Source organism: Acanthochromis polyacanthus, chromosome 19, assembly GCF_021347895.1.
Source record: "Acanthochromis polyacanthus isolate Apoly-LR-REF ecotype Palm Island chromosome 19, KAUST_Apoly_ChrSc, whole genome shotgun sequence".
NCBI classification, from domain to species: domain Eukaryota; kingdom Metazoa; phylum Chordata; class Actinopteri; family Pomacentridae; genus Acanthochromis; species Acanthochromis polyacanthus.
Genome location: NC_067131.1, coordinates 28,166,190 through 28,190,970, shown reverse-complemented (window position 1 = coordinate 28,190,970; position 24,781 = coordinate 28,166,190). Strand labels below are relative to the sequence as shown.

Sequence of the window (24,781 nt, the reverse complement as noted above, 5' to 3'; positions counted from 1 at the left end):
TTATCAGACTCATCTACCGGACTGTCAAGCTGAAAGCGCGGTCATGTGACCACGTAGTGGCCCGCTCGTGACCGTCCAGCATCAGTGCGATTTTCAGATGCGTGCATTCGCATGTAGTGGACACGCAGCATGTCTTTGTTTTGTGAAGCGTGAAATGCTCCCATACTTTTGAGGACTTTGGTCAAACTGTTTTCTCCGTGCTGGTCATGTTTCATTTGTTGAATTTACTTCCCTTTGAAAACACCTGCTCTGCTCTGCCTCCACCTCGCTCTGTTCAACTCACTCTGTCTGCAGGTGAAGTAAACGGCTCCGCAACGTGACGAGTGACGCATGAATCGCACGACACAACGAATCGATAATGCAATTCACTGCCAATGCTTTTAATAATTGATTATTATCGATTTTATTGATTCGTTGTTTCAGCCCTACCTACTTTAAACCTCAAGATAACGCTCTGCGCATTGATTTAACCTCTGAACTTTGAGCTTTTTCTGGATGTTTTTGTCTCATTTTTCACTGCAGAACAACCAAGATGATAAAACTCATTTTCAGATGTTTATCAAAACTATGGCTCCACATATTTTGCTTTTTTTTTAATCTTTTTGTCACAGCCACAAACTTTCCACATCAGTAGAAAGATGTTTCTCCATGCTGAATGTATCTCCAACAACTTCCTCTGTTCACTGTTTCTGAGCCATGCTGCATTTATTTTATTCATCCAGTAGCTTTGACTTTCTTCTCAGTCTCTTGTCATGTTTTGTGTCTTATTTGTGTAGCTGTATCTCGTTTTGTCGTTTTGTGCCTTGATTGTTTTTGTGTCTTGATTGTTTGCTTTGTGTCTTGATAGTTTTGTGTCTGGCTTTTGTCGTTTTGTTTCGTCATTTTGTCTTGTTTTTGTCATTCTGCGTCTCGGTTTTGTCATTTTGAGTCTTGTTTTTTGTTTTGTGTCTCAATTTTGCCTTTTTGTGTTTCATTTTGGTAGTTTTGTCTCGTTTTTGTCGTTTTGTGTCTCATTTTTGTCGTTTAAGGTCTCGATTTTGCAACAGTTTTTAATAATTTTGTCAGTTGGGACAAATTTGAGGCACTGTGGAAAATTCAGAAAAAGTCAGAGTAAGTTTCAAGTCATCTTGGATCCAGTCAAGTTTCTCTTTTTCTGGACAGTTTAAGTCATTTGTCGCAAGCTTGGAAAGCAGTTTTGTTCAAATCTGAGGCACAGTGGACAATTTCACAGTTATTTTGGATCGGTTTAAGTCTGTCTGGATAGCTTTGAAACCGTTGTGCACACGTGTGAAATCATTGTGGACAATTTTTAAGCAGGTCTTTTTTTCTTTTTTTAATTTGTCAGACATGTAGAATTAAGTCTATTTCAACGTAAATTTGTTAAGGAACTAAAACCTGCACAATGATATATTTAGGTCCTCTTTCCTTTTAGTTGTTGTGTTGTTTCTATGGAGCTGAAGGATTTTATATAGCAGTGAAAAATTAGCCCAAAAATGTGACTTTAGCACAAAAAAAAAAAAAACTTGAAAGATTTCCTAGACAGAGTTAAAACTTGTAATCCTTTAGTCAATAACAAAACCACACTTTTCATACGATTGATGGTATATTTTTAACTTTACCACTGATTATAATATATTCAAATTGTAGTTTTCATCTGCGGTGGGCGAGGTTTCCCATGCTGAGTTTGAACTGCATAAACACACGAGGGGATCTCGAGAAAACGAAGCAGGAGCGATTAGTTTTGTAATTGTGTCGCTGCAGAAATCAGCCACCGCTAAAAACTGCTGTTCCTGTTTTTCTCCACCAATAAAGGCTGATTGCATTTAATCTTCAGAGATTCGTTTGTTTTGACTTCCAAATGATGACAGCTGAATCCAACGGGATCAATAAAGGTTTAAAAAAAAGAGAATAGGGAATCCTCTGAAGGCCAGCGGCTCTCTGACTGTTTATCGTAAACACTGCTGCTCCATGGTAACCTGATGTCTGCTCAGCTCAGAAAACAAGTTCATCCTCCTGCGTCGTCGACATCGGCCTTCCTTTTCTGCCTAAACTACATCACACTATGTGAATTTCAATCGAGCGCTAATTACGGCATAAATATTAAACGTGGATGGAAAGCGGCGCCTGGAGCCAACATACATGAATCACAGGAGGGGGAATGAGGCGTGAAGGCGGCTCGGTGTTACGGTGAGAAAGTCCTGCTCCGATGGGAACGTATGACTCAAAGACGACTCATACGTGAGCTTCAGCGGCCAAATAACCTTTCTAACAACGCTGGCGTTTGATACCCTCCTCCAGCGTCGCAGAGGTTAACCCAGGATGAACCACACTGCAGAGGATTCACAGCTTTTTCTGCTACAAACAGATGCTGTTGACTTGACAGAGTTGCAGAAAGTGATTCAGAAGCAGGAAAATGCACAGATTTCTGTCCAATGAGAGAGTACGATTACTGATGGGCTTAACAGTAAATCTGAGCTGCAAAAAGTTTTCATGCCACAGCAAAAATACATATAAAATAATCAAATCTGATCTTCAAAATTATATATCCCATTGTGATGTGTTTATTCTAGATGTCTGACTTTTAAAAAATGCCAAAAATAAACTGGTGCAAAATGCCTAAAACATTTTCCACAATGTCTCAAACTGTGCAAAATTACTTTAAAACTATCCAAAAAAAACTTAAATGGATCCAAAATAAGTGTAAAACTGTCCACGGTGAGTCAAATTTGCACAAAATTATTTTACAAACTTGTACAATTGACATGAAATTTGCAAAAAAAGGACTTGAAACTTGTGTAAAATTACTTGAGAACTATTCAAAAAGACAAAAATGCATGCAAAATAAGTGTAAAATTGTCCACATTGCCTCAGATTTGTACAAAATTACTTTACAAACTGTGCAAAATGACTTCAAACTTACAAAAAATGGCTTCTAATTTGTGTAAGATTACTTGAAAACTACCCAAAAAGAATGCATCCAAAATAATTGAAAAGTTGTCCACACAATGACTCGAAACCTGATCAAAATTATTGAAAACCTGCGCAAAATTTCCTCAAATTGTCCACAAAGCTGCAAATTTGTGCAAAATGGTTTGAAACTTGTGCAAAATTATGTAAATGGATCTAAATATGTGAAAGATTCTCCACAGTGAGTAAAATTCGTAGAGAATAATTTTACAAAATTGAACAAAATGACTTGAAAACTCCTCAAGGTGCCTCAGAATACCTACATAATACTATAAATTTGTCCGAAACGGTTCAAAACCTATTCAAAATGACTAAAAACTAGTCCTAAATTCTTTGAAAACTATCCTAGAAGACTGAAATGCATCCAAAAATGGGAAAATTATCCACAATTACTCACATTTGTCCATAATGATTGAAACCTGACCAAATTGACTCACGCAAATTTCCTCAAAAATTCTCCACAAAGCTGCAAACTTGTGCAAAGTGGTTTCAAACTTCTGTAAAATGACGTAAATGGATCCGACATATGTGAAAGATTCTCCACAGCGAGTCACGTTTGTACAGTTACTTCTCAAACTTGTAAAAATAATAACTTGAAACTTGAAGAAATGCTCAACATGATTCAGAATTGTGCACAATATTTGACCGAAATGACTCGACACCTGTTCAAAATGACTACAAACTGGTGCAAAATTCCTTGAAAACTGTTCACAAAGCTGCAAACTTGAAAAAAATGGCTTGAAAACTATCCAGAAAATTGAAAGTGAAAAGTGACAGATTGTCCGTAGTGCCTCAAATTTGAACGAAACCAGCTTACAAACTTGTGCAAATTACTTGAAATTTGCCAAAAATGACATCAGACTTGTGCAAAATGACATGAAAATGATCCAAAAAGACTTAATTGGATCCAAAATAAGTGGTTTCATCTGCAAAAACAGCCACATCTAAGGTAAAAATGTAATATCTCATTAATATCCATTTATTCTACATGTTATATGTTAAAATTCTGACAAAAACAAAGCATTTGTAACAAGAAGATTCTGCAAAAACAAAACAACTTCTGCTCATTGATGCAACTAAGAAGCCATGAACGATCTCAGCTGCAACCAACAAAGGTGTGACAAAAACTCAGGGACTTTTCGGTTGAACTGCAGGCCGTGTTTACACAGAGACAAGCATGGAAACTAAATAAACTAAATGCTGCTTTAGAGAACAATTACTCTTTAAGAATGATCAACCTATCAGGAAAATATCTGATAGATTAATGTGTTAGTGGCACCTCGAGGAAGAACAAGCTGTTGACAAATGATACTAATGAAAGTGTCCCAGATGCTATCGCTGCTACACTTGCTAACTCAACCCGTAAACGTCTATTTTTTGTCCTTTTCAGCGTGGCAGGTGATCAAAACTTGCTTTTATCAGCTGCCAAAACACCACAGAGACACATGGAGCTGTAAGACTGTCATCATCACCACAATGTGTTGCGTTTTTTAAAATCGTGCAGGAAAACCGCGGCGACTTATAAAAGCTGTTTTCTGCGTGAGAGGCAGGTACATTTATAGCACAAATAATCCCACGTGACTCATCCGTGTGACATTTATCCTCCATGGATGCCGCTACACGGTCAGCAAACATTGACATTTATCACAACAGTAGCCTCCACGCTCTCTGTTCTTTTTTTTTTTGGGGTGTCGTCTCCGAGGATCTGAGCCAAGCAGAAGAAACCACTGTGCAGATTTCTGAACGTCACAGGGAGCAGATCATAAATGTGATGATCTGTCTTCAAAGAGACTGATAATTTAGTGGGTGGATAAAGAGAAAAAGACGCAGCAGCAGCAGCAGCAGCAGCAGCAGCAGCAGCAGCAGCAGCAGGGACAGCTGAGGCTCAATCATCTTCCCTCTCTGATCCTCTATACTGGGGGTGTCCAACATGCGGCCCGTGGACCAAAACCGGGCCTCTACAGGGTCCGATCCGGCCCACAGGACGACTTGGTAAAGAGAAGACATTAACTGCAGATTCTAAATGAGTAAAACTATACATTTTAAATCATTTCTAGACCATGGCAAGTTATTTTGATCCCAATGTAAAATACTAGATGGCTCATTGTTCTTTTGTCATTTTTCTAATATTTTGTCTTGTTTTTGCTGTTTTTTGTCTTATTTTTTTGTCTTTTGTCATTCATCTCATGTTTTTGTTTTGTCATTTTTGTTTCTCCTTTTTGTCTCACTTGTGCCATCTGTCCATTTTTTTGTCACTTTGTGTCTTGTTTTTGATATATTTTGCTTTGTTTTGTTGTTTTTTGTCAGATTTTTATTTCTCTCATGTTCTTATTTTGTGTTTCCTTTTTGTAATATTTCATTTTGTGTTTGTTGTTTTTGTCTGATTTTTGTTGTTGGTCTCATGTCTGTCATTTGGTGTTTCCTTTGTGTTTTTTGTCTTGTTTTTGTCAATTTGTGTTTCGCTTTATCTGTGTTGTGTCTCATTTTTGTGTCTTTTTGTCTCTGTCTGTCATTTCTGTAATTTTTGTCTTGTTTTTAGCCTTATTTTTTGTCTGACTTTCGTCATTCATCTCATGTTTTCGCTGTTTTGTTTCTCCTTTTTGTCGTTTTGTTTTCTTGTTTCGCTTGTGTTTTGTGTATCATTTTTGTCATTTTATTCGTAGTTTTTTGGCCGGTTTGTGTCGTTTTGTCTTATCTCGCTTGTCTCGTTTGTCCATTTTTTTGTCATTTTGTGTCTCATTTTTGTAATATTTTGCTTGTTTTGGTTTTTTTTGTCCATTTCCGTCTGATTTTTGTCTGTTTTGATCATGAAGTAAAATACTAGATCATACAGTTCCAGATACCTGAGACTAAATGTTTTCTTAAGAAAGTTCAGGTTGTTCATAATATTTTGTAAACTGATCATGTGTATTTTGTTGCACTAAAGCAAAGGAAAAAAATTGGGGTTGTGGTTATTTATAGGTCTGATTTATTTACGCCTTGATTTTAGTGGTCACTTGAGATTAAATTGGGCTGAAGGTGGCCCCTGAACTAAAATGACTTTGACATTCCTGCTCTTTAGCCAGATCTCTGCTGCTTGCTCAGTGAATTCCAGCTTCTTTTACACAAAAAAAACAAAACAAAACAACCTTTCTACTCATATCCTGCTCCAAGTGTGAAGCCGTGGGATGCTCAGTGCATCAATTTACCAACGCTGGGGAGGAGGTGGCATTAAAGGGGATGAAAGAGGGCAGTATGAGGCTATCAACAGCCTCCCTCCGTCACAGACTGAATCCAGCTCATAACATATTCCTCTGTTCCTTTTCCACTTGCTGGTCCGACGCCAGGCATCAATTCCACGTCAGGCAGGAAGTTCTGGTAATTAGAAAGTGATATTTTTGGCTTGTCTGAGCGCGGGACACGTCCTGAAGGTGAGTAATTGGTATCATTGACTGAACAGTGGGACAGGATGAGTCAGGGATCGAGATCTATTAGTGGCCACTAATCAGAGTCTCACACTGGGCTCTGGGAGGCAGCCAGCTGGATGGAGGCTGCTCGGCTTTGTGCAGCGTCACAGAGCAGCAAAAACTGAAACACTGCTCACTGTGATGGTAAATCAAAATTAAAATAAGAGGAAAATCTACCAGAAAGAAAATAAAGTTCGTTACCTTTCTGAAACTGTAAAAATATTATTTAGTATTTGTAAAATATTATGTTTAAATGATTAAAATGCAGTAAAATGGTGTAATGTAACAATCAGACACTGTGGAAGAATCAATATAAAGCTCTAAAAAAGATTTATTAGATATTTAAAGTTTTAGCCATTTGCAAAATGTAAAATTAAAACAAAGAAACTTAACATCTGTTGGCAAAGGCGCCATTAAAAAAATGAAAAATTTGTGAAAAATCGATTTTTTAATTACTAATTGTGCCAGTTTTACCCGGTAAAAAAACGGGGAAATATGTAAAAATAACATCAAATATCTTTAAAAGAATGTTTGTTTTGCTAATTTAAAATCAGTGTAAATATTTTACGGTCAAATGTTGTAAAAGATGAAATTATTAATTTGAAAAATTATTTACCCTGTTTATTTTAGTCTGTTTTTATGGTTAGAGTAAATTAACATTTTTTTGTGATTTTAATTGATAATATCTATGATTAACAAAACCTGAAAAATTTGTGAAATGACAGTTAATTTACTATTTTTCAGCCTTTAATATAAATATTTTTCATGCAAATAACGTCTTTAAAATAAAGATTTTTTGCTGATTTAAATAGATTAAAAGAGTGTAATTTAACAGTCAAATTTTGAGAGGTTAACATACATTTTATGTATTTTTTAATGATTTTTCTGGATATTAAATGTTTGGTTTTTTTTAAAAATGATGAAAATTTGTAAAATAACAGTAAATTCTTCAAACAAAATCCTATGAAATTCTTGTATATTCTATGTTCCCATCTTTTATTTTTATCAGACATGTAAATTAACAGTTTGTTTTTCTAATAAGCCATTTGTGAAAGGGATATTTTATAGCAGAAAGTTTTATCACAACTAGGGATGCAAATGATGATTACAAATGATTATTACTGCCAATCTCTCACTTATTTTCCTTATAAATATTAGCTGCTTGGTCTTAAAGAATCTCTCAAACTAATATATTTTAAATAATAAAAGGTGGCAATAATTAAATCACAGCAGCTCTAATAATGAATGCCTACAAATGTGAGGTGTGCAGACGGTAAATCCTTCCATAACGGCTGCATTCTTGTGCAGAAAATCATTTTTCCCCGACTGTCAGTCTCCCTCTCAACTTGTGGAAATCTCATTTTGAAAGCAGACTCTTCAGCATTAATATATGCGACGGCAAAACAACCGAGCTGCAACTGGGGCAACCCCGAGTCTTTGAAATGTGACGAGCATGATTCATTTATAAAATAAATACTGGGACAGAGCATCGGCGTCTTTGTGTGTGAAAATCAGTGACGGAGCCAAATTACTGCTGCAGCTCGGATGGAACGAAATACGAGCTTCAGTTTGAATGTTCAGGTGGAGAAGAGAGGATATCCTGCAGGCTCGTCTTTTCACAAACGCACACAGAGCATACGAATTAAAACGACTTGGAAACACAAAGATTACTGATTTAATTTAGTATCGTGTGTGTAATGCTTCACGTAATCAAAAATCACAAACCTGTGTTTGAAATTACCGTCATTTTTAATTAAAATCATCATTTTGGAGTAGAAATATATTTTTTATGGAGAAATAAACTAAAATATATCAATATCAACACAAAGTTTACTGATTTCATTGAGTATCATGTGTATAATGTTGCACCTAATCAAAAAAATCACAAACTTGTGTTTAAAAATGTCGACATTTTTCATCAAAATCAGCATTTCTGAACAGAAAGATGAAATATGTTGTAGGGAGATACATCAAAAAATATCAAAATCAACAATAAGATTACAAATTAAATTTAGTATCATGTGTATAAAGCTGTATTTAATCAAAAACCATGGACTTGGGTATAGAAATATTTAAATTTTACATCAAAATCTGCATTTTTGAACAGAAATATGATAAATACACTAAAATATGTCAATAAATGTTCAGGAAATCAGACTAGCTTTTCGAGAAAACAGTTTTGGCGTAAGTTAAGACCTAAAATACAGTTTTCTTTTAAATATAATTAAAGCAGGATGCGTGAAAACATGTTCTAGATCCTTGCATCCTTCCCCAACATGCTGCTAATCAGCACAAATTCGAGACATTTTCTCGAGTAATTTACTATCTCAGGCTTTGCTTGCTTTTTCATGATACTAATTTATGCTTCCCTGCATCTTCTTTCCTCCATGATCTGTAAATCGTTCAGCTCTTCGCTATCGTGGAGGATCAGTTAATTACATAAAAGCATCTGGAAGAGATGAGGAGGTTTCTGGAGAAGCTCAGAACGAGGAAACTCAGGTGTATCCTACATGGAAACTTATTATCGGGCCGCTTGATGAAAAACAGCGCGTTGTCGCAGGCGTGCAGCACGTCATAAATGACTGGTGACACTTCAAGCCGATGCTAAAAGGATTCCTCATTTGGCAGATTCAGCTTCTTCGTCCTTTCATCTTATACTTTCATCGCGTCCTCAATGGGAGGAGCAAAGACAAGAGGAAGGAGAAGTTAGCATGATAAAAAACAGCCCAACATCTTCAGTTTAAACTAAGGCTGGGGCTTTAATGCGTTTAAAAAAAGAACGCATTTAATCGCACCTTTCTCACTTCCCTAATTTGTGGCACACCAGTAACACAGATGAACACTCCAGGCCAGTAGGTGGCGCTAATGAACCTAAAGTCCGTTTTCCAGCCATGAAGAACAAGCACAGGACAAACTGTCAGCACACAAGAATGTCTGGTAATCAGTGAAGGAAGACGAGACGCATTGAGCTTGTTGGGAGGAAAGTTATCTTTAAAAAAAACTTCCTGATGGCAGCTTGGATAAAAGCGAGGTCGTGTGCAAATTGTGCAACCAAGAGTTTTCTGATCGCCACAGCACTTCAGGCCGACAGTATCACTTCAATGTGAAATATGTTGCTCTTGGCACCAGAGCTAACGTTAGCTACGATAGTCTTGGTACCGGAAAATGGTGTAGCCACGTCAAAATAGACCACTTTTCTAGACACTGAAGATGCTTGAGTTTACAAGAAGTCGTACATTGTTGAATATAATCGCTATAATTACACTCTGAATTAGTTTCAGTCAATTAGTTTGGAGCCAATTGTGAGTTAAAGTTCAGTAAATGTTAAAAAGGTAGACCCAACAGTCTCCATTAGGTTGGACCAGTTCAAAGTTGAAAAAAAGTGGGGGTGTTCAAAGATGGTCTGTTCCTCGTGCAACCAAAAATAATGGATTTTTCGTGGAAGGCTGGTGATGTAGAGCTTTTCTCCACATAAAAGTAACACCAGAGATTGTTGGGCCAATGAGAATTTGGTCCATACTGACCAACCAATCACCTGTGGATACCACGACGACGACGACTTCTTTGACATGGAGTCAGTATGGAGTCGACTCCCAGTAAAGCTTCAGTAAATGTAGTAAGAAGTATTTTATTTCTCATCCTGGTGCTAAAAGTAATGGATTAAACCAGGGAAGCTGCTGATGTAGAGCTTTCTCCTTTTAAAAATAACATGGATAAATGTTCGACCAATGAGAATGTGGTCGAATGACAGGAAATCGACCAACAAATGAACCTAGAGATTTCAGAGAAAAACTAAACTGTAATTCTTTAAATGCTCTTAACTACAGCGGTGGTTGAACTAGAATCAGAACACCAAAGTAGAAATTCCTATTCATCAGAATTTAGAAGTTGTGGTATCTGATCTAGTAGTTAAACACAAATCAAACACTGTGATCACATTGTTTCTGTCACAGTTGGATTCCTGTCGGATTCTCTCTTCCCGCTCGCCAAAAAAACAAACAAAAAGACACTCAATATACTGAATTACGTCTAATTTGTCTTCCAAATCACTGCAGTCAGATGTACTTTAATTTGCAGCTCATAAGCAGATGGTGTTTCTGTTAAATAATTAAATGAAACAGTTTTTTCCCCCAGCATACAGTCTAAAAACGTAGCTCTCCGGCTGCAGATGGCGTGTTAGCATGACGGTAGCATGTTACATCAGCGGTCATAAGTCAACTGGTGCTGGGAGACAATTTACTAGACTGATGTGCTCTGAGGAACAGTGAAGCAGGAGGGGAATCCACTCAGCTGTTTAAAGCCTCCACATATGCATATTTCAGAATTTCAAAGCTTACGGCCGCTGATAATGAAATCCCTCCGCCATAAGTGCCAGCCGCTTAGACAAATAACACACCGACCCAGAAATAGCCCAGATATCCGCTAACTCATCCCGACGAAAAGTCTTTCATCTGTCAACCCGAACTAAACACGGGGGAGTCGCTTCAAACCTGACAACACGTGTAACGTCAACGTCAGTGTCAGAACCCGAGACGTCTGTCAGATGAAGAGGTGAAACGTCCTCGAGACACGAAAGCAAACCAGCTGCTTTTATTTCAGACACATCACGACATCGATGGCTGAGAGTCTAAACAGTCACCGTACAACCTCCATTTATTTAAAACAAATCCACTCCAATGTTTTTCACCGTAGCATAAAGTCCTGCACCTCTACAGAAACAGAACAACCAGGACTAGTCGGGATTTCAGACAAGAATTTACAACCAAAGACTCTTTCATGTTAAAGTAAAAACAGATTTCTACAAAACCATGTCAATGAATTAAAATTTGTCACAATACAACATTTATTTTGTTACAAAATCAAGCAAATCTAAGCTTGAAGTGATGATATTTAAACATAATTCGCTTCTAATATCAATGATCAATTCTAAAATTTCTGTAGATAAATCTCCAGCCCTTGCCACAACTTTTGAATCCATCACTGTCTCAACTGTATGACTATGAAGAAAGGCAATGAAAACAGCAAATATTCAATTTTGAAGGGTGAGGTTTTAAAAAAATTGCACACATTTTAGCCACTTTCAACATTTGCCTTGATGAGCCCAAAATCCACAAAATCTGAGCTTAAACTGTGATATTCAATCAAAAGTCACTTTCTACACCAACGATTCACAAACAAAAATTTGTTTGCATTTTGTTTTGTTTTTTTCCAGAATTTGGTGCACACTGTTAATTTTTGGTGAATTTGAAAATTACACGGGTAGAAAAACGTGAATTTAACAAAATATCAACATTTTGAGCTTAGAGTCGGTTGATTTTCCAGATGAAACCAGACGTTGAACATGATTAGCTCAAGAACCTACCAAAGGAGTGCACATTTTGGGGGTTTTTATTTGGTATTTTTACAGAACTAATACAAGCGATTTATTTTTGACAAAAATATTAATGAAAACATGCGGATATTCAAATTTTTAATCAAACATACATTTTATCGTTGGTTTAGGTTGAATTTCCCAATGGAAGCATACATCACATACACGATTACTTCAAGAACCGCCTGAATATTGGAGGATGGTACTTCTCTGTTTATTTTTTTTTACAGAATCTGGTGCAATCTGTTTATTTTTGGCAAATGTTTAAATAAAGTTTCATGAATTACCACAATTTTAAGCTCACATTTGGTTATTTTCTCCAGTAGAGCCATTCGATACAAGATTTGTTTGAAGACTTTTGTAAAGTTTGCTTGCTTTTACAGTTCCTGGCTTTAATAAATGATGAGGTTTGGATGATTTTTCCAACATAACGAGCCTTTAAAGTGGGTTTTCGGGTTCAGAGGTTAAACTTCTCTGTGAGAGCATCGACATGAGGAAAACGCCTGTCACTGTTAAATGACATATATGAAATGAGAAGTCTAAACTGGTCTTGGAGTGATTCAGCTGAGAGCTTCGGCAGCTCCTCCAGCATCACCAGCAGCAGACTCAGACCTCGTTATCCTTGATCTCCTCTCTGACAGCTCTGGGCTGATGCTGGTGTCGGCTGGAGGTCGGCTTCCCTGCAGGACGGAGGTCAAACCACCATCACCGTACGTTTAACGGGAGGCTCAGAGGGTCGACTTCCTGCAGCTCTGCAGGGATCCACTGTCTCTTTCTTACATATCCGTTGCCTCCCGCTGTTAAACACAGCTAATGAATCAAAGTCAACATATGCAGCTCTGAACACGACAACATCTGTTTCTGCTCAGCGTGGCGCGCCGCTGACAGCACAAACTGGAGCTACACTGGACAGTTACTGAGCACTGAACACTCGAAAAAAACCTGTAATTATATTTTCTTCCTTTTTAATTACAAAAGATTTTTTTTGTATTTTTAAAATACATGGGAATCTGAATAAAATAACAAAAAAAGACCACAAAATATACAAGATTTGCATGTAAAGTGACATACTATGATAAATGTTTGTTGTTTACAGTTTAAATGTAATTTTTAAAAACAATTTACTGTAATTCTGCAGATTTTCCCTGTTCTGGCAAATTACAGATGCATTAAAAGACAAAAAAAGAGGGGGGAAAGTATTAGTTTACATGCTATGCCCAAAGTGTGAGGAACATCCACACTGAAAATATTAATTTTAACAAATAATGTGCTCTTCTACAACATTTGACTTTAGAATTACGCTGCTTTTAGTTTTCAAACCAGCTAAAAATGTCAATATTTTACAGATATCTGCCCTTATTTTAATAAAAAAAAATGCATGTTAACATTTGAAAAAAATTAAAATCAATAATTTAAAAAAATCCTGTTTATTCACAGAGTTTTTCTGTTTTATTAAATCACAGTTAATATCAAGTAAAATCACAGAAAAACTTTTAATGTACCTTGCAGTATTTGACTCTCAAATAATACTATTTTTCCTGTACTTAAATTAGTTAAAAATGTAATTTGTTTGGAGATATTTGACATTATTTGATAGAAAAAAAGGGAGCATAAGGATTGAAAAATAGCAAATTATTTAGGTTATTTTACAGATTTTTCCGTTAGTTAAATTACAGATAATATACATTAAAATCACAGAAAAATTTTTTTTATTGCAAACAAAAAAATGATAACTTCTACATTAAAACCTGTATTTTTAGAAATAGTTCTTTGCACTTCATCGTGAAATTACAGTTTTGTTTTATTTAAATCAGCCAAAAGTGTTATTGCTGCAGTTAATTCCACAGTTTTTGAACATTACAGAACTCCAAAGTTTTTAAATTGTATTTTCCGTGGCACCTTTGCGGTCAGATTTTCACTGTTTCTTTGTTTTGTTTTTTTAATGTGCATATGAAGCAGAAGGCTGGTTTACGGGCTCCAGCGTCTTTCTCACTGATTACCGGTCTGTGAAAGGCAGCAATTACATGGTGTCTGGAGGTCAGACACTCACAGGTAATTGTGTACATCAGGGGAGGGAATCATACAGGACGGTGGGGCGGCTGCATGAGCAGAATACTAAAAGCAGGCAGTAAAAATGACCGGAGGACTGATCAAGGTTTGAGAGTTTTACCTGAGACCTGAAGGCTGCCGTTGTTTTAGACTTCTTGTTACCAAAAGCACCTTTAGCTGGGTTTCCGTTAAACTGTTCAGCAAATTTGAAGCAAAGTTTGGAAATATCATTTAAAAATTTCTCAAAAACCATGCAAATTAGACTTGGTTTTTATTAAGTACTATATATTAACCCTTTACGCTTCAGTGCGTCGTAGGTGTACCGCCGGCGGTACACCTACTAATTTGCATAGGAATTTCAAGAATGTTCGACGGCTGCAAACACGATTATACAAACACTATACGCCGATGGAAAGCTTAGATTCTCATGAATCCGCCGGTATAAACCACTTTCAGATGCGATTACCACAGCGGGTGAGAAAAACACATTTGTCCGACAAAAACAAATATTCATCCATCCGTTCTCTATACACGGCTTCAACGCACACAGCGCGACTCACATTTCCGGGTTCATTACTACACACAGAAAAAAAGATTCCACAACAAACGGCCATAATCCAACCTTTTACATCCAGATGACACAAGCAAGTAAACTATTTTGTCCAAAACATGTCCTGAAGTCGGTATAAAATCCACGAATCGGTCGTTTTCAAGGAAATGCACCTCACGATGCGCGTCCAATATTCCCTGTATTTTTCGTAATTTTTTTTATTTAAAAATAGAATATTAGCGATTTTTTGTACTGAAAACGGCTGGAATTGACTAAAGCTTAAAGGGTTAAGCAAAATAATCTGTGGCATCAGAAAGTGGCGCTGGAGGCTACATGATCGCAATAAACAGAGTAAACAAAGTCAAAGTTTACTCTCAAAAACAGAAGAGAAAACCAACAAAACTCTGGTCACCTACAACAGGGCTGTCAAACATGCGGCCCGTGGGCCAAAACCAGCCCTCCAGAGGGTCCAATCCGGCCTGCAGGATGATTTTGTAAAAATTACAGAGTAGACATTAACTGCAGATTGTAAATTTGTATAATTATAAATTTAAAATACATTCTCAAAAATGACCAGTTGATTTGATCATAAAGTAAAACACTAGATCACTGATTGTTGTTTTGTGTCTCATTTTTTTTTTGCAATATTTAGTTTTTTGTATGACTTCAGTCATTTGTCTCATTTTTTTTCCATTTTCTTTCTCATTTTTGTTGGTTTGCGTTTCCTTTTTGTCTCACTCGTGTTTTTGTTCTTACTTTTGTCACTTTGTGTTTTGCTTTATTCAATCAACCAAAAGAAACTGTAAAAACATCAGGAAATATCTGTGAAATAATGAGGCTGTGCCAGTAAACACCAATCATGGAGCCTTTCTGAAGCGTCACGTTTTACTAATTTAACCAGTCTGAAGACTAGTGCAGTTTTATTCAGTATTTAGATTAAAAGATGAGAAAGTATCATGAACTGTCGACCATTCATTGGCAGATGAGAAGCAACATATTCTACTTTCGGTCTTAGAGATGCATCTGAATTTACAGCAGCCTGGAGTTTGTTTTTTTGTTTTTTTACTAGGAACCACTTAGAGCTGAACAACAAAAAGCTTTAGTGTGGAAAAAAAATACAGAAAAATGGAAATTATACTAAAAGCTCAACACAAAGTTACAGCTATAAATTATACTGAGGAGGCTAAAATCAATTCCAATAGATGGAACAAAACACAGGAGCTTTATCAATTTATTTCACACCATAAAAACTGCACCATAAAACGGCTGCAGTCAAAATAACGTTTCTAGACGGTCGGCCATCGGTTTTTTCTGTATTTATGGGAGATCAATAAAAAGCCCAGCAAGAGACAATAAACACAGACGTCCTGGCTTTAAAAACGAATCACCATAGTCCTTTACGTGACCGAACTTTAAATGTCTGATGAGCTTTGTGCTGTTGAAACACACTGGATGAGGGATTATCTTTGGAAAAACACCCTGCAATTGCTAATTTATTGTGTTTTTCAGACATCTGGTGGAAGCTAATGAAGCTATTTTAGCTGCAAGTAGAGGAATTGTTTGACTAATTTTGCATCATTTGATTGTCTCTTGGCAGAATACAAACTAAAACATGTACAATGATGTCATTTTTGATTAGTTATCATACATTTTGTGCTTGCTTTTGTCAATGGAACCACACTACACACGTTTACTTCAAGAACCGTCCGAATATTGGATGCCGTTCAATGTTTTAGGGTTTGTTTTTTTGTTCAGAATCTGGTGCAAATTTGCTTATTTTTGGCAAATTTAGAGCAGAATAAAGTGTTTTTGATGAAATACCGCAATTTTAAGATCAGACTTAGTTATTTTTCCCTAATAGAACCACTCGATACAACTTGTTGGAAGGGTTAGGGTTCGTAAAGTTAAAATCCTGCGATTGTTTTTATCGTTTCTGAATTAGTTTCTTTCTTGATGAATAGTAAGATTTTGGCAATTTTTTTCAACATAACATGCCTTTAAAGTGGGTTTTTAGGTTCAGAGGTTAAACTTCTCTGTGACAGCATCCAAAAAGCTTGTCACAAACCATTTAATGGATCTAAGTTGTTTTAATTTCCAGCAAAAAGGACATTTTATGAGGGTTTTAGCCAAATAAATAAACTTCAGGTTGGGTTTATGGGGATATTTTTATACAGAACTAGTGCAAGCAGTTTATTTTTGGCAAAAAATAAGAAACATGTAGAACTTTTAAAAAATTTTATGCTTGTTTTGGTTGATTTTTACCAATGGAACCGCACATCGCACACACATGATTACTTCAAGAACCATCCGAATATTGGAGGGCGCTTGATGTTTTAGGGTCTGTTTATGCAGAATCTGGTTCAAATTTGCTTTTTTTTTGCAAATTTAGAGCAGAATAAAGTGTTTTTGATGAAACATAACTCCAAGTTCAGATTTGGTTACTTTTCCCAACAGAACCATTCAACACAATTTGTTGGAAGGGTCAGGGTTTGGGTAAGGTTTCGGAAAGTTTTAAAATCTTATGATTCTGCTTGTATTTTTTTAGTTTCTGGCTTTGATAAATAGTGAAATTTGGGTGTTTTTCTTCCCAATATAACATGTCTTTAAAGCGATTTTTTTGATTGGCAGGTTAAACTTCTCCAGGACAGCATCCAAATAGCTTCTCACAAACTATTAAATGGATCGAAGTTTCTTTAATTTCCAACAAAAAGTAGATTTTATGTGGTTTTAAGTCAAATAAATACACTTCAGAGTGTGTTTATGTGGCTCACTGATGTGTTTTTGAGTCCTACTCCACAGCAGAAGAAGATAAATTAGGCTTTGGATGCACATTATCAGCAGGAAACTTGCATTGTTGGTTAATGGGATTTATTGACAAAAACAAAAGAGACGCATCATTTAACTTCCTCATGCGATCATTCTGACATCTAGAAAACACACGTTAAAGTATTAACAAAAGCTGCAGCTGTTAACTGAGGCAGACTGGATCAAAAACAGATGTAATAACCGCACATGCAGAAGCAATTTGCAGCGATTGGTTAAGAAATAAACACAACAAGTCAGCAGTGTTGTTAGTGAGCTCTCACTGCTGTCTTCACTGGAACTGTATTAGCTGTTTGTTTAAATGGCCTCTAATGTGGCACTGCAGCTCGATGAGAATGCGTTCTGAATGTCAGAGTGGCCCAGTGTTTGCTCTTTAAATCCCGAAAGCCTGACTCTACATATATTTGCTGAAACCCACTCAATCCGCCGGTGATTTTGTGGTTGATTTTGTACATTCAGATATCTTCCTCTGGGTTGTTTTGACAGCTACAGGAACCGGCCTCGTATTACTGTATGGGGTGATGTCACAGCATAATAATATTTCTGGCGGCTCCCAGAGAAAAATATAAATTCTGCGGCGATGACGACAACGTGTGAGGTAATTCTGTTACGCGTTGTGAATCTGTGATACTGTTGACAGCAAAAAGAATGTATTTCTGAGTCTAAAATGATTTTATTTCATATAAACGGAGAGAAATTTCCTGCAGGTTTATCAACAAAACAAACATTCCCAAAGACCTCAGCTTTAATTTTATACGCTAACATTTTGGCAAAACTACGATCAAGAAACCAGATCAACAAGGACTGTGGTTTCTTGCCGTTTTCTTGCTCCTGTTGCATTTTTCCTCACCGTGGACATTTTTCACTGGAATATAAAGTCCTTAATCTCTATGGAAACCACGACTGGAAGAAAACAGGATTTCTCTGCAGTATGATGCAGCTAATTACCATTAATCATAAAAAGGAAATAGAAAATATGAATTTTGTTACTTATTTCTCTTATAAAATGGAAAAAAATCTGGAATCTACATGTACAAATTTGTCCAAATGCCCACAGATGTCAGTACCATAAAAAATGGTCTCTACATACTTAGAATTTACATTTTTTTCTAGATCTGACTTGCTCCACATCTGCTTATTGACAAATTTAAAACTGCTAAATTTGCCTTATCACTGCTTCAAAGCCAAAAATGTTCAGCTTACTGTTGAGAAAGACATCAAAATAAGCAAATATTCACATTTTTGAATCGCCTCGTGTCATCTCATGTCATAACATCAACACAAACACTAAACACAGCAGCATTTTCCTGAGCTTATCAGCTGCAGAAAGATATTTCACCGTGCTGAATGTGTCTTCCAACAACTTGCTCCTCTGTTCACCATTTTGGAGCCATGCCACGTTCATTTTATTACTCTAGTATGCTTTATTTTGCTCTTTAATTTGCTTCTTTATGTGCCTCTTCTGCATAAACACTGCCTGCAGCTCAACCTAAATGTCACAAAACTTGTGCTAAATGGTCACAGCTGAGTCATTTGAGGTTTCTTCGCTGCAATGAAAAATTGTTTTTGTTTTCTACAGAATCTGGCAACAGTGGTTTGTTTTTGGGTGACTTTTGATTTAGACACGTAAAATAATGTGATTTTTTGATTAAATATTGCACGTTTTAGCTTAGATTTGGTTGATTTTGAACCATATGTCATATAGAATGCTGAAAACCAAATGATTCTTGCTGTTTTTACGGTTTCTGGTTGATAAATGGTGGAATTTTGGCAGCCGAGTCAATTTTTGCTTCATGATTGCAACAAGGAGTGTAGAAATGTTGCGTTTTCTACACAATCTGGTGCCAATTGTGAGTTTTTTTGATTAAAAATCACAATTTCTAGCTCAGATTTGGTTGATTTTGGACCATATGTCACACAGAATGTTGAAAACCCGACGATTCTGTCTGTTTTTACCGTTTCTGGCTGATAAATGGTGTCATTTTGTTCCTCATTTTTTTACACATAACCCGATTGATCAAACCAATCATTGTGTATTGCAGTTCAGATGTGTAATTGTAACGTCGAGCTACAATAAAATCACAGTAAACACCGAGCACAACAGCACATATCGGTGTTATTTTAAAGGCAGGATTCGTTTCCGTTCTTGCAGCTATTTGTCAGACAGCTCTGACTCTTTGGTAAGAGCCAGATCAAAGAAATCAGAAGCAGAGCGTCAGCAGTGACTCAGATTAAAACTTCATTCGCTTTGCTTTTCCTCTCCAGGCCAGCGCAACTTCATTCCAAAATATTACAGAAAGAAAAAGGCCCCTGCAGTCTGGAGATGTGCGAGCCGATACCAAAAAACGGCATCAAAGTGAATTCTGAAGCCCCACGTTCTGAGTCACCCGATCCTCCAGAAAGAGAAATAAAATTTTTTTTTAAAAAACGGAGCACTTCAAAAAGCTTTAAACTGATTGGGAGTCGGAGGACAAACTTGACACACCACGAAATAAAAACCTCTCAGATCAAGATCGTGTCGCCGCCAGATTTTCTCTTTCCCAACAGAATGCCGATCCTGTGACAAACACAAATTAATCTCACAAGGATGAATAATCTCGTCCATTTGCATCTCAAGCAGCGAGTCCCCTGAGCGTGTTCACGGCGTATGATTATAAACATGGCCCTCTTGAGAAGACATGAAGACTTTTCTGGGAGGTGGGGGGGCGTTGACGAGGAACCTCGTGCTGTTGAATAGGTGCTACCGATTCCCACGTGAAGGTCAACCCGGGTTAGCCGCATACTTTGCTGCCCTACATGACAAACACTGCTCAGTTTCCTCCTCACCCATCCTCCCCCATTCCCTCATCCATCTCTGGCTCCTCTCCCTCTCTCACACAGTGCTATCTTCTTTTTTTTCTTTTGGTTCTCTTGGGGCTATGCAAAGAAGCCGGATAATCTTGGTGCATGCAGAGTGTTCTGCAGAGAGTGAGTGGCTGGATCAGTACAGCGACAAAAAAAAAAAAAAAAGAGAGAGAAGAAGAAGAAGAAGCTGCAGCTGGTGCATAATGTGTGACAGGAATGGATGGATGGATGAGAGGATGGATGGATAAGAGGATGGATGGAGCGTACCTGGGCTGGTGGTCCTGTGCAGGTTCCCCCTCTCGGCCGACACTCTACATTGGTGTGTTTGCACATGTGTGATGGAGGCAGGAGAGAGCAGTGAGTGGTGCTGAGGAGAGAGTGCACAGTGCAGTGGAGAAGATTGGAGGCAGTTACTCAGTGTGTGCTAAGACAGAGCATCTCCCTCTCCTCTCGCTCTCCTCCTCTCCCTGCCTCTCTCTAATCCTTTTCCACAGTCTACGGGGACGAGCTGCAAATGAACCAGCTCTATCGCCGCCTCTCTCCCCGCACTTCGCTCTTGTTCTGTATCTCGGCTTTGCACATGAGCCCCGAGCAGAATCGCCCTCCCCGAGCCTCCACCTTTGCAGCAGATAAGCCAGACTTTGCAGAGAGCAGTCTTGCCCCTTAATGACTGCTACGACTCCCTCTTCTCGCCGAGGTCTTTTGCGTTTCGTTTTGTGCCGCAGCGACTCCAGCTGTGCGCTTTGATTGTTTATACGGGGCGCTCTAAATACGACGCAACTTTTGTGTTCTCGTTTTGAGATGCAAATGTTGTCAGTGAGTCAGACTATCCGCTATTCCATCTGGAGAAGTCTGGCAGCAAATCAGAACAGGCTGCAGGTTTGAAGAGAGAAGGAACTTCCGACTGCACGTTACATAGCACACACTATGTTTCTCGCTTTACAGATTTCATGTCGTCAAAATGCTAATTTTCTGTAATAGTGTTAAAGGGTCAGCTCGACCTAATTATGACATTATTTAACTAAGCGCTTGGAACCAACGTGGTAGTTTTCATGCACTTTCAACTGCAACTAGGAGCGCAGAAATGTCGTGTTTTCTACAGAGTCTGGTGCCAACTGGTGAGTTTTTGATTAAGACATGGAGAATAAAGTAATTTTGGATCAAACATCACAACTTCAAGCTCAGACTTAATTGATTTTGTAACCATATGTCACACAGAATGTTGAAAACCCAACAATTCTTTCTGTTTTTACAGTTTCTGGCTGAAAAATGGTGCAATTTTGGTGATTTTTTGTTTTTACACGTAATATGACTTTCAAACCAGTCATTGGGTTGTGGAGTTCAGAGGTAGACATTCTAGTGCTCAAGTATGTTTTATTTTTACTTCCATGTGCATCTTTTTGCTATGTGCAAACACAGCCTGCAATTCAACCGAAAAGTCACAAAAATTCCATCCCAGGGTTGCAGTTAAGTTCGTTATACCCTCACGACTGCAACAAGGAGCGCAGAAATTTTCAGTAGAAATTGGGAAATATTTATGCTACATGAGGTGCAGCAGTTCCCAGATTAACAGTCTAGTACATCTAGATGCCAATCAATTATGGCTGAAATTATAACCACAATTATTGTGATTGAAATAAACAGCTTCCATTTCTGCTCATGTACAAGACCATCCATCCATCCATTCTCTAAACACCGCTTTATCCTCATTAGGGTCGCGGGGGGTGCTGGAGCCTATCTCAGCTGACTCTGGCGAAGGCAGGGGACACCCTGGACAGGTCACCAGTCTGTCACAGGGCTACATATACAGACAATCACACTCACATTCACACCTACAGACAGTTTAGAGTAACCAATTAACCTCAGCATGTTTTTGGACTGTGGGAGGAAGCCGGAGTACCCGGAGAAAACCCACGCATGCACAGGGAGAACATGCAAACTCCATGCAGAAAGATCCCAGGCCCACCCCGGGATTCAAACCGGGATCTTCTTGCTGCAAGGCAAAAGTGCTAACCACTACTCCACTGTGCACCCCCTCATGTACAAGTCTCTGCATCAAATAAGACATAAAATAAGTTTATTTTTCATCAGAATATAAATAAAATTGGATCCAAAGCACCTCACTTTCTCAACATATACCAATCGATTCACACTCAAAACTGCTAATTTTGCTTCGAAACCCAAAAAATTGCAGTTACTATTAAGGAAGGCAACAAAATCTACAAATACTCACATATGTTGCAGTTCAGCCTAAAAGTCAACAGATTTTTTTGTCACATGGCTGTTTGACATGATTGGTTTTGTTTTCGACAAACTGGTGATAATGGTTCAATCTCGGTGGAATAAATGGATTTTTGATTAAATATGACAACTTTAAACTTAAATTTGTCTGATTTTGGAACCACACGTCACACAAAATGTTAAAAAGTCAGTTTTTACCTTTTCTGGATGAAAAATGGTGTAATTTCAGTAACTTATTTTAAACAAAGCTTTGTTTTTTTTGTTTTGTTTTTTTAACTAACCAGTGGGTTTTGTTGTTTGAGGGGTTACCTAGAAAACCAAGTCATGACAAAATCACAATGAATACCAAACACAACAGCACTTGCTGGAGCTAGTAGAAAGAAATTAGGAGAACTTGAGCAGTGAGTGACTAAAACTTCATTTGCTTTGATTTTCCTCTCCAGGCCAGCACAACTTCATTACAAAATGTTCCAGAAATAGTTCAAGTAAGTTAATTTTCAACCTCAATATGAACAAAATTGTACCAAAAACTCCTTACTTGCTCAGATCTGCTAATAGACAGACAATCTTCACCAATGTTCCCTGAACGCCTCACGTGGAATTTTGAAAGAGTCGATTGTGCACAAAGAAGCTTCTAGTCTCCACAGAAACTATTTTGATAATCAAGGAATTTACCAAGGTTTTCTCTTTTTGTTTAGTTTTGACATATTTCAGTCTACTCAATGTGCTGTTTATTACTTCGTTTTTATTATTTTCTTGTTCTGTTTTATTGAATTTTGACCTCTGTTTAGCCCCTTTAGCAATATATATATATATATCTTTTAATCATAGATAATTGATTTATTTGTTCATTTTAGCTCATATTTAATTTCATCTGGTGTTTCCTCAGTTCCCCAACCCTTTTTCTTTTGAGCCCTTCATTTACAACATGATGGTATGGTTTGGGTTGTTTGAATTGTTTTTACTGCATTTTTATTTCTTCTATCTATAAAGCATTTTGTCTAACAGTTCGTCTGTATGAAAAGTGTTGCCTAAATAAACCAGATTTATTGATTTATCTAACAAAAAGGGCAACAATGACTCGATTCCGGCTCCTCAAACATCAGTATTGTGTAGTTTTCTTACTTTTCCGTGATATTAAGCTGAATATCTGTGGGTTTTAAACCGTTAGAAATGGAAAAAAAAAACATTTAAGGATCAGTAATTGGTATTTGCAGCACTAAGTGCAACACAAACAAGCAACAACATAATAAATACTGACAGGTGAAGTGAATAATAATGATTTTCTCATTTAATCTCGACTGGCATTTATGTTGATGTTATTTTGACACCAGAAGCACCGTTGTCGACCAAAAACACAGTATTATCCAGGTGGTTTTAAAGCCGTCGTATCCTCCGTCTGTCTTGGACTTTAGTGATATTTTTGTGGCTAAATGGGAGAAAATCCCTGCAGCTAAAGTCCCAAAACCAGGAGAGTGAAGCTGTTAAAGCAGCAGATTGATGGAATAAAACATTTTCATTTGAGTGTAATGTTTGTCCATCTGCACACTTTTGGCCACAAAGTGTTTTCATCTCCAAGACGTCTGGCGCCCCGACACGACACAAGCAGAAAGAAATTTAGTCATGCTGCTCAAAGCACTGAAAAAAATGACATTTTCAATTGCAAATATATAATAAAATATTCAGTAATTAATCTGTCAACACTGAGGATTAGGCAGAGTACTCAGGACATTTTTGTTTTTTCCTGGAAAGAGACATTACTGTCACCAAAGCTGCAAATAAATAATTCACAAAACATAACAAGATGTCTTCAAAGGGCTTATTTGTTTTACTAACAGTTCATAACCCAAAAATGTTTAGTTTGCTATTAAGAAAGGCAACAAAAACAGAAAATATTCTCAGTATCGGGTTTCGGGTTTGAAAGGCATGTTACGTTTTTTAAAAAATGTTTAATATTTCATGTTTTAGGTGCCATATTTCAAATTGATGTGGCACATTTCATGTTTTAGGTGCAATTTTTCAAATTAATATCCAATATTTCACGGTTTAGGGGCCTTTTTTTTCAAATTAATGTCCAATATTCCATGTTATAGGTGCCATATTTTAAATTAATGTCCAATATCTAATGTTTTAGGTGCCACATTTCAAATGAATGTCTAATATTTCATGTTTTAGGTGCCATATTCACGTGTGAAATTACTTAACTACTGCGGCAGTTTTATCTATATTATTTATCTTTTTTCTTTTCTAGTCTAATTTGAGCTTATTTATTTTATTATCAGTCATGCATCATACTTATATCTGTTGCTTTTCAACTTGACACTGCATTTCTCACGTTATGCAATTTAGTTTTCTGAGCAATATCTGGGAAAAGACTGCTTCGAGATAAATAACGCTATTTATATCGTTATCTTTTGTAATTAACTGTTTAACCCGTTAAAGTACGCCGGCCCGCGGGCGGGCCGTTTTTATATCGGTATACGCTTTTTT

General features: G+C 37.1%; 1 protein-coding gene across 7 annotated transcripts in view; it reads right to left on the bottom strand.

Moving 5' to 3' along the window:
• LOC110960444 (SRC kinase signaling inhibitor 1-like) overlaps window positions 1-24,781 on the bottom strand; it is a 206,479-nt gene that overhangs the window by 150,733 nt on the left and 30,965 nt on the right. The window contains exon 1 of one of the 7 annotated variants that reach the window (XM_051939811.1): window positions 20,318-20,532. The exons of the other annotated variants lie outside the window; for them this stretch is intronic. The gene's annotated coding sequence lies outside the window, so the exon portion shown is untranslated. Of the gene's footprint in view, window positions 1-20,317; window positions 20,533-24,781 lie in introns of those variants that run through there. 7 annotated transcript variants of the gene reach the window in all.